This window comes from Somniosus microcephalus, unplaced genomic scaffold (genome assembly GCF_052327205.1).
Source record: "Somniosus microcephalus isolate GS21.2 unplaced genomic scaffold, FLI_Smic_1.0 unresolved_chr2, whole genome shotgun sequence".
NCBI lineage: Eukaryota > Metazoa > Chordata > Chondrichthyes > Squaliformes > Somniosidae > Somniosus > Somniosus microcephalus.
Window position 1 is genome coordinate 24693174 of NW_028225180.1, and position 15979 is coordinate 24709152.

At 46.4% G+C, this 15979-nt stretch overlaps 2 non-coding genes across 2 annotated transcripts; both read left to right on the forward strand.

Moving 5' to 3' along the window:
- Positions 1–832: 832 nt before the first annotated feature.
- On the forward strand, positions 833–905 carry trnat-ugu (transfer RNA threonine (anticodon UGU)). Its single transcript has one exon. It is a non-coding gene; the product is annotated as a tRNA-Thr (tRNA).
- Positions 906–14421: 13516 nt separating this feature from the next.
- trnat-ugu (transfer RNA threonine (anticodon UGU)) lies at positions 14422–14494 on the forward strand. Its single transcript has one exon. It is a non-coding gene; the product is annotated as a tRNA-Thr (tRNA).
- Positions 14495–15979: the final 1485 nt, after the last annotated feature.

Genomic DNA, 15979 nt, shown 5'->3' on the forward strand with positions numbered 1-15979 from the left:
AGTGCGCGCCCTGTGTTCAGTGGGGTCCCTGTGTTCACTGCGGGCCCTGTGTTCAGCACGGGCCCTGTGTTCAGTGCGAGCTCTGTGTTCAGTGAGCGCCCTATGTTCAGTGCGGGCCCTGTGTTCACTGCGGGCACTGTGTTCAGTGCGGGCCCTGTGTTCAGTACGGGCACTGTGTTCACTGCGGGCCCTGTGTTCAGTACGGGCCCTGTCTTCAGTGCGGGCCCTGTCTTCAGTGCGGGCCCTGTGATCAGTGCGGTCCCTGTGTTCAGTGTGGGCCCTGTGTTCAGTGTGGGCCTTGTGTTCATTACGGCCCCTTTGTTCAGTGCAGGCCTTGTGTTCAGTGCAGGCCTTGTGTTCAGTGCGAGCTCTGTGTTCAGTGAGTGCCCTTTGTTCAGTGCAGGCCCTGTGTTCAGTGTGGGCCCTGTGTTCAGTGGGGGCCCTGTGTTCAGTGTGGGCCCTGTGTTCAGTGCGGGCCCTGTGTTCAGTGCGGGCCTTGTGTTCTGTGTGAGCCCTGTGTTCAGTGCCGACCCGAAACGTTGACTCTATAATTTCTCTCCAAGGATGTTGCCTGGCCTGCTCAGTTTTTCCATCCTTTTCTGTTGTTATTTTGCATTTCCAGCATCTGCAGTATTTTGCTATTGAGAGTGTAACTGCGTTGCCTTGGGACGTTTTAGTACGTGAATGTTGCTCTATTGTTGTTGAGAGGTGACTATTGAAGAGCCTGAGGCAGGTATCGGGGGATGGGACACAATCTGAGTGGTGAACTGTGCCCTGCCTCATTCTTCAAACGCACAGCACTAACTGGAGTGAGAAGCAATCCAGTGCAGGTGGCTCCATAGCTCAGGGGTTAGAGCACTGGTCTTGTAAACCAGGGGTCGTGAGTTGAAATCTCACTAGGGCCTGTGCAAATTTGTTAATTCACAGCATGTTTACTTTTACGTATGAAACAGCTCCGAGACCAACACGAGAACAGGCTCTCTCTCCCTTCCCAATCTCCACCTTTCCCTCTCCTTCCATTCAATTCCCCTGTACTCCCCCTTTTTGCCTGTTTCTCTCTTCCTTACTGTTAAGTCTGTGTGTCCCAGTTATGCTTATTATAAATCACTGGACACAGACAACAAGAATAACTTTAACAGGTCTTTACTATTCGGAGGTCAGGGCTGAACTGCCCAGCATATCCCTGCACAACGTTTATATACCGGTGTGGTCACCACCGGTATTACAGTATACAGCAGCCAAGAAAAAGTAGTACATCTCTTAAGGTAGTTCTCTTAAGGTGGAACAGGTTACAAACACCACAATCCTCCCTTTTTAGCTTAACAGTTATATCCCCATTTAACATAACATAATAACATATAGATATATATCTATACAACTTCATGCAAAACAGTTCAAAGATTCAGTCTCTGAGGAGGCCTCCTGATTCAAGTTGGATAACGCCTTTCAGGGTTCTCTGATTCTCGTTGCTGGGGTGACTCATCTAGTTGATCTCTTATGGATTGGACATCATCCTCAGGTACATTCACTTCTGAGGTAGATGCTTCAGGTTCACTAACTTCTTCCACGGTTGTCTCTGCCGTAACCCTGGGTTCGACCCTTGTTCTCGATTCTACCAGTTGGTCAGCATGACGCTGTATTACATTTTCACCAATATCTACCGTGTACATCAGGGGTCCTTGTCTGGCCTGAATTGTTCCAGATTGCCATTTCTCGTTTTTATAGTCCCGGGCTAACACTGGTTGTCCTATTTCGAAACTCCGAGTGGTCTTGTTATTTATATGCTGGAACTGTTTGTTTTCAACTTCCCTCCGCACATTTGGTTTTAACAAGTCCAACCTGGACCGCAACCTCCTGTTATAGAATATCATGGCAGGACTTTGGTTTGTCACTGCATGAGTGGCGTTTCGATATGCCAGTAGGAATTTGTCCACCTTGTGTTGCAGTGGAATCTGATCTTCGCTCATGGCCTTTATTGCTTTTTTGAACGTTTGTACAAATCTCTCGGCCAACCCGTTTGTATCCGGATGATATGGGGCAGAGGTATAATGTTTCAACCCATTCTTCTTCATGAATTTCTGGAATTCTTCTGACACGAACTGCGGTCCGTTTTCTGAACATATTTGTTCTGGCAATCCATTTCTTGCAAATATCGTTCTTAGCACCGCGATCGTCTTTTCCGAGGTAGTGGTAGTCATCTTAATCACCTCTGGCCATTTAGAATGTGCGTCCACCACAATTAAAAACATGGAGTCCATGAAAGGACCAGCAAAGTCAATATGTACACGTTGCCATGGGGTTGAAGGCCATTCCCATGGATGCAGCGGTGCAATCGGGGGTGCATTTTGCACTTTTTGGCACCCTGTGCAGCTTTTCGTCAGATCCTCTATCTGTTGGTCGATACCCGGCCACCACACATAAGCCCTAGCAAGGCTTTACATCTTGACTCCCTCCAGATGACCTTCATGCAGTTCCTTTAGAACTCTCTCTCTTAACTTAGGAGGAATAATCACCCTTGTTCCATACATCAATGTTCCTTGACAGACGGACAGCTGTTCTTGTCTTGCTGAGAATGCCGGTAACAGTGGATCACCATGTGCTGGCCATCCCTTCACTGTCACTTCGTAGACCCGGGACAGTGTCGGGTCATTCCTGGTTTCTCTTTCAATACTTGCATTGGTGACTGGTAAACATTCGATGATGGTCGAGTGAAATAACTCAACAGGGTCAACCGTCGGTGCCTCCTCCTCTGTAGGTAGTGGCAGGCACGACAGCCCATCAGCATTACAATGCAGCTTTGTACCTTTGAATTCGATCTGACATTGATGTGCCCCTAGGAAAAGGGACCATCTCTGGAGTCTCTGTGCTGTCATCACCGAAACACCCTTCTTAGGGTTAAAAATGGATACCAACGGCTGGTGGTCTGTCAGAAGCGTAAACTTTTGGCCCTGCAGGTAATGATTAAACTTCTTTACTCCCCACACAAGGCTGAGAGCCTCCCTATCTATCTGAGCATAGTTGCGCTCAGTGGAGGTCAATGATCTGGATGCGAACGCAACTGGCCTCTCCAGGCCATTTGGCAACTTGTGTGAGAGTACTGCCCCAATACCATATGGAGAAGCATCACAAGCCAAACGAATAGGCAGCGTTGGGTTGAAGTGAGCCAACACTTCCTCTGAGGTGATTGTCAGGTCTGTGTGTTATAGTGAGAATTACTACACAGACCACAAGAGTAAATTCAACAGGTCTTTACTGGTTGGAGGTCGGACTATACTGAATACAATATTATTACACTGTGCTTATATACCGGTGTGGTCACCACCGGTATTACGTATACAGCAGCCAAAGAAAGTAGTACCTTTCTTAAGGTGGACCAGGCTTAAGTTCTCTTAAGGTGTAACAGGTTACATACACTACAGTGATCAATGCCTTGCTTTTGCGAAAGGCCCTCTTACAGTCCTCGCTCCACTTCCATGGTACTCCCTTCTGCAAAAGAGCGTTCAGCGGGTGCAGCACCATGGATAAATTTGGCAGAAACTTATGGTAATAGTTAATCAACCCCAGGAACGACCTCAACTGGGATACATTATCCGGAGCGGGAGCCTTCACAACAGCTTCGATCTTGTCAGGAGAATTATGAAGCCCCTCCTGGTCAATGACATGACCACAGTACGAGATCCGCTTCTGAAAGAATTCACATTTCTGGCGATTAACTCGAAGTCCATATTCTTTCAATCTGGTGAGCATCAGTTCCAAATTTGCAAGGTGTTCCTCGTCATCATCTCCTGTAATCAGAATATCGTCCAGGTAACATTGTGTGCCTGGAATTCCCTGTAATACCTGCTCCATGGCCCTCTGCCAAATTGCTGGAGCTGATTCCACTCCAAAAACCAGTCTATTATACCGGTACAAGCCTCTATGTGTGTTGATCGTGAGATACTGGCGTGACTCTTCCTCAACTTCCATCTGTAAGTACACCTGCGCCAGGTCTATCTTGCTGAAGTGTTTCCCGCCAGACAACGAAGCGAAGATATCCTCAATCTGCGGAAGCGGATACTGCACCGTGTGAAGCACCGGATTAACAGTGATCTTGAAATCTCCACAGATGCGAACCTTCCCCGGTTCCCCCGGCTTGTTGCTCGATGAACGCTTCATGACGGGGACAATGGGCGTGGCCCACTCACTCCAGTCTACCTTAGACAGTACTCCTGAACATTCTAGCCCTTCCAGCTCAGCTTCCACAGCAGGTCGTATCGCATAAGGTACCGGTCTGGCTTTAAAAAAGTTCGGGTTTGCATGTTCTTCAACCTTGATGTTTGCCGTAATTCCTCTCAGTGTTCCCAGTCCCTGTTGGAACACCTCTTTAGCATCGTCCAATATTCTGGACAATCGTTTAGGTTTGACATCTTTTGTACCGGAATCTACCGTTATTGCTTTTAAGGAATGCCAGTCCATATTTATTTTCCTAATCCACTCCCGTCCCAGTAGTGGTGGACCTCCCTCAGGTAGCACATATAAGTCCATTCCTCGGCTTTCTTTGCCCTTGTGGACCACCTTTACCTCTATCTTCCCGATGGGGTATACTTTTCGCCCCGTGTATGTTTTCAATACAATCTCCGTATCCCATAGGGGAATATGTGGGAATAACCTTTTGTAATCTTGCTTATTCATGACCGTCAATGCCGATCCAGTGTCCAATTCCATCTTCACTTGGACTCCTGCTATCTGAAGTGTGACCCAGATTGTTTGGAGGTCTGCTTCATTACCAACATTGTGTACTCTTAGACTACCCAGTTCATTACTGCTGGAGTCTGAATTTGACTTCTGTTCGTTCGAACTGTTCTCTGTCACCTTGTGTACCTTTCTGTACTTTTCCTGTGGTGACTTTTTGTTGCTGGTCTTCTTTCCTGACCGGCATACTTTAGCTATGTGACCAAGCCTGCCACATTTTCTGCATTCCTGATTTTTGAACCAGCACTGGTTCTGATCGTGCGTTGTCTTTCCACAACGATAACATTTTACTGTACCCAAGACCATTTGATTGGTGCTGAGTTCCGGTGACCGTAGCTGCATTTCCACAGTGCCTCTCGCTGCGGCTTCGTGCGATGCTGCAATAGTGACAGCTTTATCAAGCGTAAGATCATTCTCCTCAAGCAGTCGCTTTTGTGTTCCTTCTTTTAACAATCCACACACAAATTTATCTCTCAGCGCATGTGCTAGTCCTGTTCCAAACTGACAGTACTTTGATAGCTTATGCAGTTCAATTAAAAATTCAGCGTTGCTTTCGTCTTTCAGCTGCGTTCTTCTGTAAAATTTAAATCGTTCCGCTATCATCAGCGGCGTGGGGTTTAAATGATTTTTCAGGACAGTAACAATATTCGCGAAAGTCTGATCCGCCGGTTTATCTGGTGATAGAAGGTGCTTCAATAGCCCGTATGTCTTTGCACCCATTGAGCATAATAAGGTTAGTGCTTTCTCATCATCTGGTACCTTATTTGCTTTACAATAAACTTCCATGCGTTCTACATACGTGGTCCAATCTTCGATATCGCTATCAAAGGTTTTAATGTTCCCATGTTTAGGCATCCTTGCAAGATTTTAAATTTTTCTTTTTCTCAAAATGGCGGCTTCCTGCGCTTGTCTTCTTCCCCCGCCTACTTAAATGGCGGCTTCCCGCGCTTGGCGGTCTTTCCCGCGCTCGTCTTCTTCCCCCGCCGACTACAATGGTGGATTCCTGTGTTTGCCTTCTTCCCCCGCTGGCTGCAATGGCGATTGCCATGCTGCTGCCGTTCTCGCCTCCCCAGCGGTTCTCAATTCCCCGACGCTGCTTTACTCCCCCGCGGTTCCCGTGGGCATTCACGCTTCCCCTGCTGTTGCGCCTCTCAGCCCCGCATGCAGCCTGGTCCTTTACACCGGCTGCGTTCGAGTTCTCCGCGGCTCTCGTGCCTTAAGCTGCCCCAGTCGCTGCGCCCATCGGCCTCGATTGCAGCCCGGCCCTTTTCACCGGCCGTGGTCGAGTTCTCCGCCCTTTTTCCTCCGTTTTCCCTCCCCCACTCCACAGTCAACGCGGCCGACTTTCTGCTCGTGGCGCTGATCGGCTTACCCACCACCGTGGTAGAAGGGATGATCACTGCCTGTCGCTGATGGAGGGCTTCGTGGTCAGAATTTTTCTTTTTAACCCGTGTTCTCGATGCCTCCCGTGCGATGGTGCTCAGCAGGATGATGAGGGCGGATGCCCCTTCTCGACGCCCGTTCTGAGGACGAAGCTGCCTTGGATGTAAAACTGCCGCAGGGTAAGATCGGACTCGTCGCCACTGTTAAGTCTGTGTGTCCCAGTTATGCTTATTATAAATCACTGGACACAGACCACAAGAATAACTTTAACAGGTCTTTACTATTCGGAGGTCAGGGCTCAACTGCCCAGCAAATCCCTACACAACTGGTCACCACCGGTATTACAGTATACAGCAGCCAAGAGAAAGTAGTACATCTCTTAAGGTAGTTCACTTAAGGTGGAACAGGTTACATACACCACACTTACCACTCTCTCTCTCCCCTTCACCCTCTCTCTACACATCCCCCTCGGAATATTCCCCCTCTCTCACCTTCACCCCCTCTCTCTACCATTTCACCACGTCCCTTCCTCCTGCTCTTTCCCCTTTCCTTTCTCTTTCCCCCTCTCACTCTGTCCTTTCCTCTTGGGGAGAGTAGAAGGAGGATGGGGAGAGAAGAGGCGAAAGGGAGAGAGAGGGTGTAGGGGAGAGATAGTGTTGGTGAAGTGGAGAGAGTGAAGGAGATAGAGAGAGGGGAAGGAGAGAGTGTGTGGGTGAAGGGGAGATAGAGGGGAAGTGGAGAGATGGAAGGAGAGAAGCGGAATGGGACAGAGAGAGGTAGAAGCATAGAAGATAGGAGCAGGAGTAGGCCATTCGGCCCCTCGAGCCTGCTCCGCCATTCAATGAGATCATGGCTGATCTCCCAACTCAGTACCCGGTCCCTGCTTTCTCCCCAGATCCCTTTAGCCTTAAGAAATATAACTAACTCCTTCTTGAATATAGTTAATGAATTGACCTCAACTGCCTTCTGTGGTAGAAAATTCCACAGGTTCACCACTCTCTGGGTGAAGAAATTCCTCCGCATCTCAGCCCTAAATGGCTTACCCCTTATCTTTAGACTGTGACCCCTGGTTCTGGACTCCCCCACCATCAGGAACATCCTTCCTGCATCTAGTCTTTCTAGTCCTGTTAGAAATTTATAAGTTCAATGAGGTCCACCTCTCATTCTTCTAAACTCCAGCAAGTATAAGCCCAATCGACCCAATCTCTCCTTATACGTCATTCCTGCCATCCCAGGTATCAGTCTGGTAAATCTTCACTGCACTCCCTCCATGGCAAGAACATCCTTCCTCAGATAAGGCGACCAAAACTGCACACAATGCTCAAGGTGTGGTCTCACCAAGGCCCTGTACAACTGTAGCAAGACATCTTTGCTCCTGTACTCGAACCCTCTCACTACGAAGGCCAACATACCATTTGCCTTCTTAACCGCCTGCTGCACCTGCATGCTTACCTTCAGTGACTGGTGCACAAGGACACCCAGATCTCGTTGCACTTCCCCTTCTCCCAATCGATTGCCGTTCAGATAATAATTTGCCTTCCTGTTTTTACCACCGTAGTGGATAACCTCACATTTATCCACATTACACTGCATCTGCCATACATCTGCCCAATCACCCAACCTGTCCAAATCATACTGGAGTTTCTCGGCATCCTCCTCAAAGCACACACGCCCACCTAGCTTTGTGTCATCTGCAAACTTGGAGATATTACATCTAGTTCCCTCGTCAAGATCATTAATATATATTGTGAATAGCTGGGTTCCTAGGACTGATCCCTGCGGTACCCCACTTGTCACTGCCTGCCACTCGGAAAACGACCCGTTTATTCCAACTCTTTGCTTTCTGTCTGCCAACCAGTTCTCTATCCAAGTCAGTACTTTGCCCCAATCCCATGTGCCTTACATTTACATGCTAATCTCTTATGCGGGACCTTATCGAAAGCCTTCTGAAAGTCCAAATACACCACATCCACTGGTTCTCCCTTATCTTTTCTACCAGTTACATCCTCAAATAATTCCAGTAGATTAGTCAAGATTAGTCAAGCATGATTTACCTTTTGTAAATCCATGTTGACTTTGTCCGATCCTGTCACTGTTTTCCAAGTGCTATTCAATTACATCTTTTATAATGGACTCTAGCATTTTCCCCACTACCTCTACAAATTTAGCTTCTGTTTCTAAACTCACTGTTAATTCACAGCATGTTTACTTTTAAGTATGAAACAGCTCCGAGCCCAACCCGAGAACAGGCTCTCTCTCCCTTCCCCACCTCCACCTCCCCCTCTCCTTCTGTTCAATTCCCCTGAACTCCCACTCTTTGCCTCTCTCTCCTCCATAACCCTCTCTCTCTCTCCCCTTCACCCTCTCTCTACACATCCCTCTTCACACTCTCTCTCCCTCCGCCTCTCTCTCACCTTCCCCACCTCCCCTTCCCCTCCTCTCTCTACACTTTCCCCGCTCTCTCAGCACTTCCCTTCCTCCTACTCTCTCCCCTTTCCTCTCTCTTTCCCCCTCTCACTCTGTCCTTTCCTCTTGGGGAGAGTAGAAGAAGGGAGAGAGAAAAGGGAAGGGGAGAGAGTGTGGGTGAAGTGGAGAGAGGGACGGAGATAGAGGGAGGGGAAGGGGAGAGAGTGTGGGTGAAGTGGAGAGAGGGAAGGAGATAGAGGGAGGGGAAGGGGAGAGAGTGTGGGTGAAGTGGAGAGGGAAGGCAATAGAGGGAGAGGAAGTGGAGAGATGGAAGGAGAGAGGCGGAATGGGAGAGAGAGTTAAGCAGAGAGACAGAGTGAAAAGAAGAGAGAGGGAGAAGAGAGGAGGGAGGGAGAGCGAGGGGAAGGGGAGAGAGAGAGAAAGTGAGAGAGCGAGTGCAAGTCAGAGAGAGGGAGAGAGAAAGTAAGAGAGAGAAAAAGAGAAAGTGAGAGAGAGAATGTGAGAGAGAAAGTGAGAGTGTTAAAGAAAGAGAGAGAAACTCAGAGAAGGAGAGAGAGAGAGAGAAAGAGAGAGTGAAAGTGAGAGAGTGTAAAAAGAGCAAGAGAGAAAGAGAGAGACAGTGAGACAGAGTGAGAAAGGGAGAGAAAGAAAGTGATAGAGAATGTGATAGAGAAAGTAAGAGTAATAAAGCAAGAGAGATAGAATGTGAGTGAGAGAGAAAGTGTGCGAGAGAGAGAATGAGAAAGTGAGAGCAAGAGAGATAGAGCGAAAGGGATGGACGGAGAGAAAATGAGAGAGATAGAAAGTGAGAGAGTGAAAGAGAGAGAAAGAGAGAGGAGGTAGCGAAAGTGAGAGAGAGAAATTGAGTGGGAGAGAAAGTGAGAGAGAGAAAGTGAGAGAGAAAAAGATAGAGAGAAAGTGAGAGAGAGAAAATGAGAGAGAGAAACAGAGAGAGAGAGAGAGAAAGAGAGTGTGAGAGCGAAAAAGAGAGAGAAAGTGAGAGAGGGAGAGCAAGTGAGAGAACAATTGAGATAGTCAATGCGAGAGAGAGAAAGTGAGAGAGAAAGTGAGCGAGAGATAGAGAAAGTGAGGTAGAGAAAAATTGAGAGAAACTGAGAGAAAGAGAGAGAGAAAGTGACAGAGAAATTGAGAGAGAGAAAGAGAGAGGAGAGAGAGAAACTGAGAGAGAGAGAGAGAGAGAACAAGTGAGGGAGAGAGAGGTAAAATGAGAGTGAGAAACAGAGAGAAAGTGAGAGACACAGAGAAAAAGAGAAAGAGGTAGAAAGGGAGTGACAGAGAGTGACAGAAAGATAGAGAGAAAGATAGAGAGAGAGTGGTAGAGACACAAAGAGGGAGAAATATAGAAAGAAGGAGGCAGAGAGACTGAGAGAGAGATAGAGTGTAACTGAGTTGCCTTGGGACGTTTTAGCATGGGAAAGTTGCTCTATTGTAGTAGTGATGTGACTATTGAAGAGCCTGAGGCAGGTATCGGGGGATGAGACACAATCTGAGTGGTGAACTGCGCCCTGCCTCATTCTTCAAACACACGGCACTATTCAATTCAATTCAATTCAAATCACTTTATTGGCATGATGACAAGGTACATCTTATGTTGCCAGAGCATCGAAAAACATTCATGGTTGAACACATAAACACTGATCTATCCATACAGTGTATAAACAGATATATCCCTGAGTGTATAAACATACATTCATATAATTTGTATATACTCTTTTCTTATATTTAGTGGTTGTCCCTCTGTTTATGGCAAGCTGTAACATAGTGTGCCGCTAAGGTTACACAATTTCTCCCTTCCCCTAGTAGGTATGGGAGATTTTGGTCGTCATTCAAATTTCTGAATTCCGGGCATATTTTTGTGAATTTTGGGTAGAAATTCTCCCTTATGCCCTGATATTTTCTACAAGCTGTGAGGAAGTGCATCTCTGTCTCCAGCACACCCTGTCTGCAATGAGAACATATCCTGTCCTCTCTTGGTAGCCGGGTCTGCCTGTGTCTACCTTTTTCGATCGCCAGGCTATGTTCACTAAGTCTGTGCATTGTCAAGGTTTTTCTCAGTTTGCTATCCTTTTCCATGGTCAGGTAATCAGCCATGTTGTGTTGCACTAACTGGAATGAGAAACAATCCTGCATCGGTGGGTCCATAGCTCAGGGGTTAGAGAAGTGGTCTTGTATACCAGGGATCGTGAGTTCAAATTTCACTGGGGCCTCTGTAAATTTAGGCTCTGTTTCTGAACTCGCCATTAATCCACTGCATGTTTTCTTTTAAGTATGAAACAGTTCAGAGACCATCCCAAGAACAGGTTCTCACTCCCCTCCCCCTCTCCTTCCATTCAAATCCCCTGTTCTCCCCTTCACCCTCTCTCTACACATTCCCCTCTCTCTCTCACCTTCTTCACCTCCTCTCTCTACCCTTCCCCTTCTCACTCTGTCCTTTCCTCTTGGGGAGACAAGAAGGCGGATGGGGAGAGGGAGAGTAAAGGGAAGGAGAGAGACTGTGGGTGAAGGGCCAGAGATAGAGAGAGGGGAAGGAGAGAGAGTGTGGGGAAAGGGATAGAGAGAGGGGAAGGAGAGAGAGTGTGGGGAAAGGGATAGAGAGAGGGGAAGGAGAGAGAGTGTGGGGAAAGAGATAGAGAGAGGGGAAGGGGAGAAATTTGGGAAAAGGGATAGAGAGAGGGGAAGGAGAGAGACTGTGGGGAAAGGAGAGACAGGGAAGGAGAAGGAGAGAGGCGGAATGGGAGAGAAAGAGGGAAGCAAAGAGGAGAGAGAAAGAGATCACCAGAGATGGTGTAAACATGGCCATAGAGGATATAAATATGATCTTCCATGAGGCAGCTGTAAAAGCCGACCTTGTGAAACAGAAGATGAAGCGTAACAAAAGACAAAATAAAAATAAGAAATGGTTTGACCACGAATGCAAAAATGCCAGAAAAGACCTGAGAAAAATATCAAACCAAAAGCATCACCAACCAAACAATCCGGACCTACGTACTAGATACAATGAAACCCTCAAAAGATATAAACACACCATTAGGAACAAAACACAAAACTATACCCACAAAATACACGAAGAAATTGAAAACTCCACCAATCCAAAACAATTCTGGGAAATGTGGAATAACCTGAGTACAACACAATTGCAAGCATTACCAATCCAAGATGGCGACATCTGGAGAACATATTTTGAAAACCTCTACAAAGACATCCCAATAAACGATACAAACCCAAGTCAACATCAGGTCACAGAAAAACTCCACACATTAGAAGCAACAATTAAAGACAACCAAAACCCTCTAGACTCCCCAATCACATGGAAAGAACTGGCCACAAAAACAAAATCTCTCCACCTAAGGAAAGCCTGTGGCCCAGACAACATCAAAAATGAAATGCTCAAGTTCAGCAATATGGAGATGCAGGGTGCGGTACTCAAATTATTCAACATCATATTACGTTCAGGCTGTTTTCCCGATATCTGGTGCCAAGGACTAATCTCCCCCATATATAAAAGTGGAAACAAATCAGACCCAAATAACTACCGCGGCATCTGTGTCAACAGTTGTCTAGGGAAGTTATTCTGCAGTATTCTAAATAGTAGATTACTTGATTTTCTTAACAAACATAATATCCTCAGAAAAAACCAAATAGGCTTCCTTCCAAAACACCGCACCGCCGACCATATCTATACCCTTCACACCCTCATTGAAAAACATATACACCAAACAAAAAATGGGAAAATATTTGCCTGTTTCATCGACTTCAAGAAAGCCTTTGACTCTATATGGCACGAAGGGCTCTATTATAAACTTCTTCAGTGTGGAATAGGGGGCAAAGTCTATGACCTTATCAAATCAATGTATCTGAAAAACAAATGCGGGGTCAAAATTGGAGACAAACGCACCGATTTCTTCACCCAGAGAAGAGGCGTCCGGCAGGGCTGCAATTTGAGCCCAACCCTGTTCAACATATACATAAATGAATTAGCAGACATGCTGGAGCAAAGCGAGTCACCAGGTCTCCATCTCCTGGATGGAGAAGTGAAATCCCTGTTCTATGCGGACGACCTGGTTCTGCTGTCTCCCACAGAACAGGGATTACTGCAACAACTAGACCTACTCGACAAATACTGCCAAAATAGGGCTCTAACAGTAAATCTAAAGAAAACCAACATCATGATTTTTCAAAAAAGGCCCAGATGTCAGGAAAACAAATACCAGTTTACCCTCAGTGATATCACTATAGGACACACTATGAGCTACACCTACCTTGGTCTAACTATTACAGCATCAGGGAGCTTCAGCATAGCAGTGAATGCACTAAAAGAAAAAGCCCGAAGAGCCCTATATGCAATAAAAAGAAAATTCTACAACATCCAAATCCCAATCAAAATCTGGCTCAAAATATTTGACAGCATAATCCTGCCCATTGCACTGTACGGTAGTGAAGTATGGGGCCCGCTAAATCACCAAAGCTACACTAAATGGGAAAAACACACAATAGAAGCCCTACATGCAGAATTCTGCTGAAGCATCCTTCGCACCCAAAGAAAAACGCCAACAAATGCATGCAGAGCCGAACTAGGCAGATACCCACTGATAATAAACATCCAAAAACGAGCACTAAACTTCCTAAATCACCTCAAATCTAGCTCCCCAGACAACCTTCATTTCAAAGCCTTTCAGACCCAAGAGCTAAACCCAGAAAAGAGTCCCCTGAGTCAGCTGCTACTGAAACTAAGTACTCAGCCGGACCCTGACCAGCCCCAGACCAACACAGCCGTCCAAACACCAATCCGAGTGAACCAAATCATTAAACAATGCAAAGGAACCTACCTGGAACATTGGAACAAAATAACCGAAAGCCAAAGCAGATTAGAATGTTACCGGGCCCTAAAAGGAGAATATAAACTGGCAGACTACCTCACGACCATCAGAGACACAAAACAGAGACAGACCCTCACCAGGTACAGACTAAGCGACCACCAACTGGAAATTGAAAAAGGCAGATACAAGAAATCCTGGCAGCCTAGAGAGAATAGAATATGCGATCAATGTCTGGCCGGCGAGGTTGAAACAGAAATGCATTTCCTCCTAAAATGCGAAAAATTCAACACATCAAGAAACATATTATTCAACAAGCTAAGCCAAACAACCCCAGATTTCAAGGAATTGGATGACCTGTCAAAATTGAGATTAGTCCTAGGAGAAGGAGACAGACCATACCTTGGGGCCAAATATGTAACAACATGTCACAACCTGAGGACTGTTTAAAATTAAGACTGTTTAAAATTAATATTGAACGTACCAAATGAAGTACAAAGACTGTTTAAAATTAATATTGTTTAAAAGTAATATTGTATGTACCCAACAAATGTCAAATCGATTGACACCTACAGAATGTTGGAAAACTGTACCTTTTTGCTATGTAAGCTTTGGCAATATGGTTCTCTGTAAACTTTCATGCCAATAAAGCATTTGAATTGAAATGAATTGAATTGAGAGAGTAGGTAGTGAGAGAGAGAATGTGACAGAGAGGAGAGAGAGGCAAAGTGAGTGAGACAGAAACAAAGAAAAAGAGAGAGATAGAAAGGGAGTGACAGAAAGATAGAGAGAGAGTGGTAGAGACACAAAGAGGGAGAAATATAGAAAGAAGGAGGCAGAGAGACTGAGAGAGATAGAGAGTGGACCTGAGTTGCCTTGGGACGTTTTAGTACGTGAAAGTTGCTCTATTGTTGTTGAGAGGTGACTATTGAAGAGCCTGAGGCAGGTATCGGGGGATGAGACACAATCTGAGTGGTGAACTGCGCCCTGCCTCATTCTTCAAACGCACAGCACTAACTGGAATGAGAAATAATCCAGTGCAGGTGGCTCCATAGCTCAGGGGTTAGAGCACTGGTCTTGTAAACCAGGGGTCGTGAGTTCAAATCTCACTGGTGCCTCTGCAAATTTGTTAATTCACAGCATGTTTACTTTTAAGTGTGAAACAGCTCCAAGACCAACACGAGAAAAGGCTCAATCTCCACCTCTCCCTCTTCCGTTCAATTCCCCTGTACTCCCTCTCTTTGCCTGCCTCTCTCTCACCACATCTCTGTCCTTTCCTCTTGGGGAGAGTAGAAGGAGGAGGATGGCGAGAGAAGAGATGAAGGGAAGGAGAGAGAGAGAGGGGAAGTGGACAGCTGGAAGCAGGGAGGCAAGAAGAGTGAGGGGAAAGGGAGGGAGAGGCAGAAGTGGGAGTTGGAGAGGGGGGATGCCGAGAGCGGCAAGGTGAGATAGAGCGAGGGGAAGGGGAGAGAGAGGCAGATGGAGGAGGAGGGGGAAATGAAACAGGGGAACAAAGTGGGGAAGGGAGAGAAGGGAAGGGAAGGAGATAGAGGCAAGAGGGAGTGACAGAGTTAGGAGGGAAGAGAAGAATGAAGGGAAGGGGTGAGAGGGAAGGAGATAGAGGAAGTGTAGGGGTTTGCAAAATTCCCCTATTTTCCTTGAAGATCGGGAAATATTGGTCCACATCGTTGTTGAAGAATTATGTGTTTTGAAATGCCGCTGGGTTGGATCAATGTTTTTAAAGCATACTCAGAGCCACGAAAGACTGCTCTGAGATGGACAGCACATGGACAACACCGGAATCGAGGAGTTCTGTGGAAATATTCGCACACATTAAGACAGTACATTTGATTTGAATTTGTGCCCTTGAGCCTGGTCAATCACAAAAAGGTTTTCAAATGGCCGTCAGAAAGCATTGGCCAAGAACAGTGCGGCTTGGAAAAGCAGCTGGTACAGCTTGTAATGTGTCTGTGTGAAAGACCTGTCAATCAAACCAGGGAGTTTCCCTTTCGTGGAGAGGCAAGGTTTGTTTATACGAAACAGCAGGATGTTGATTTACTTACGGGATTAGCCCACTTGAACCGAAACCGCAGAACAATTGGCTTCTATTTACACAGAAATCCAAACCCATTCAAAGCACTTACACACAATAGATACATCTAAACTCAGGAAAAGGACTTTTGATATGCAACAGTTTAGGAATGAATGGGTTTTTGAATCACCCAATTCTAAACAATAAGGCAGTTGGATTCCCTTTTGTTTTAGCCCAGGTGAACTCTGGATGTGGGCGGGTACACTTCAGCCCCAGAGTGCAGACACATTAAATCAGTCACTTTGAATCAGCCAGTCATGGCTTTCTTTTGTGTATTGGAACTTTTGGGCGCGAATTTTGCACACAGACCTTTTTCAGTGCCAAACAGGAGTTGGCAGGATATAAAAGATAGCTCCTGAGAAGCGATCTCTCTCTCTTACTTCGCTGGACCACAGGTGAGCAGGGTTTCTGACTCCTCAGCAAGGCCACCTAGTCAGGAGTTGGGGGGGGGGGGTGATTTAAGGGAAATTGCTAAGATTGTTTAATCAACATTGTAGCCATCAATCCCTCG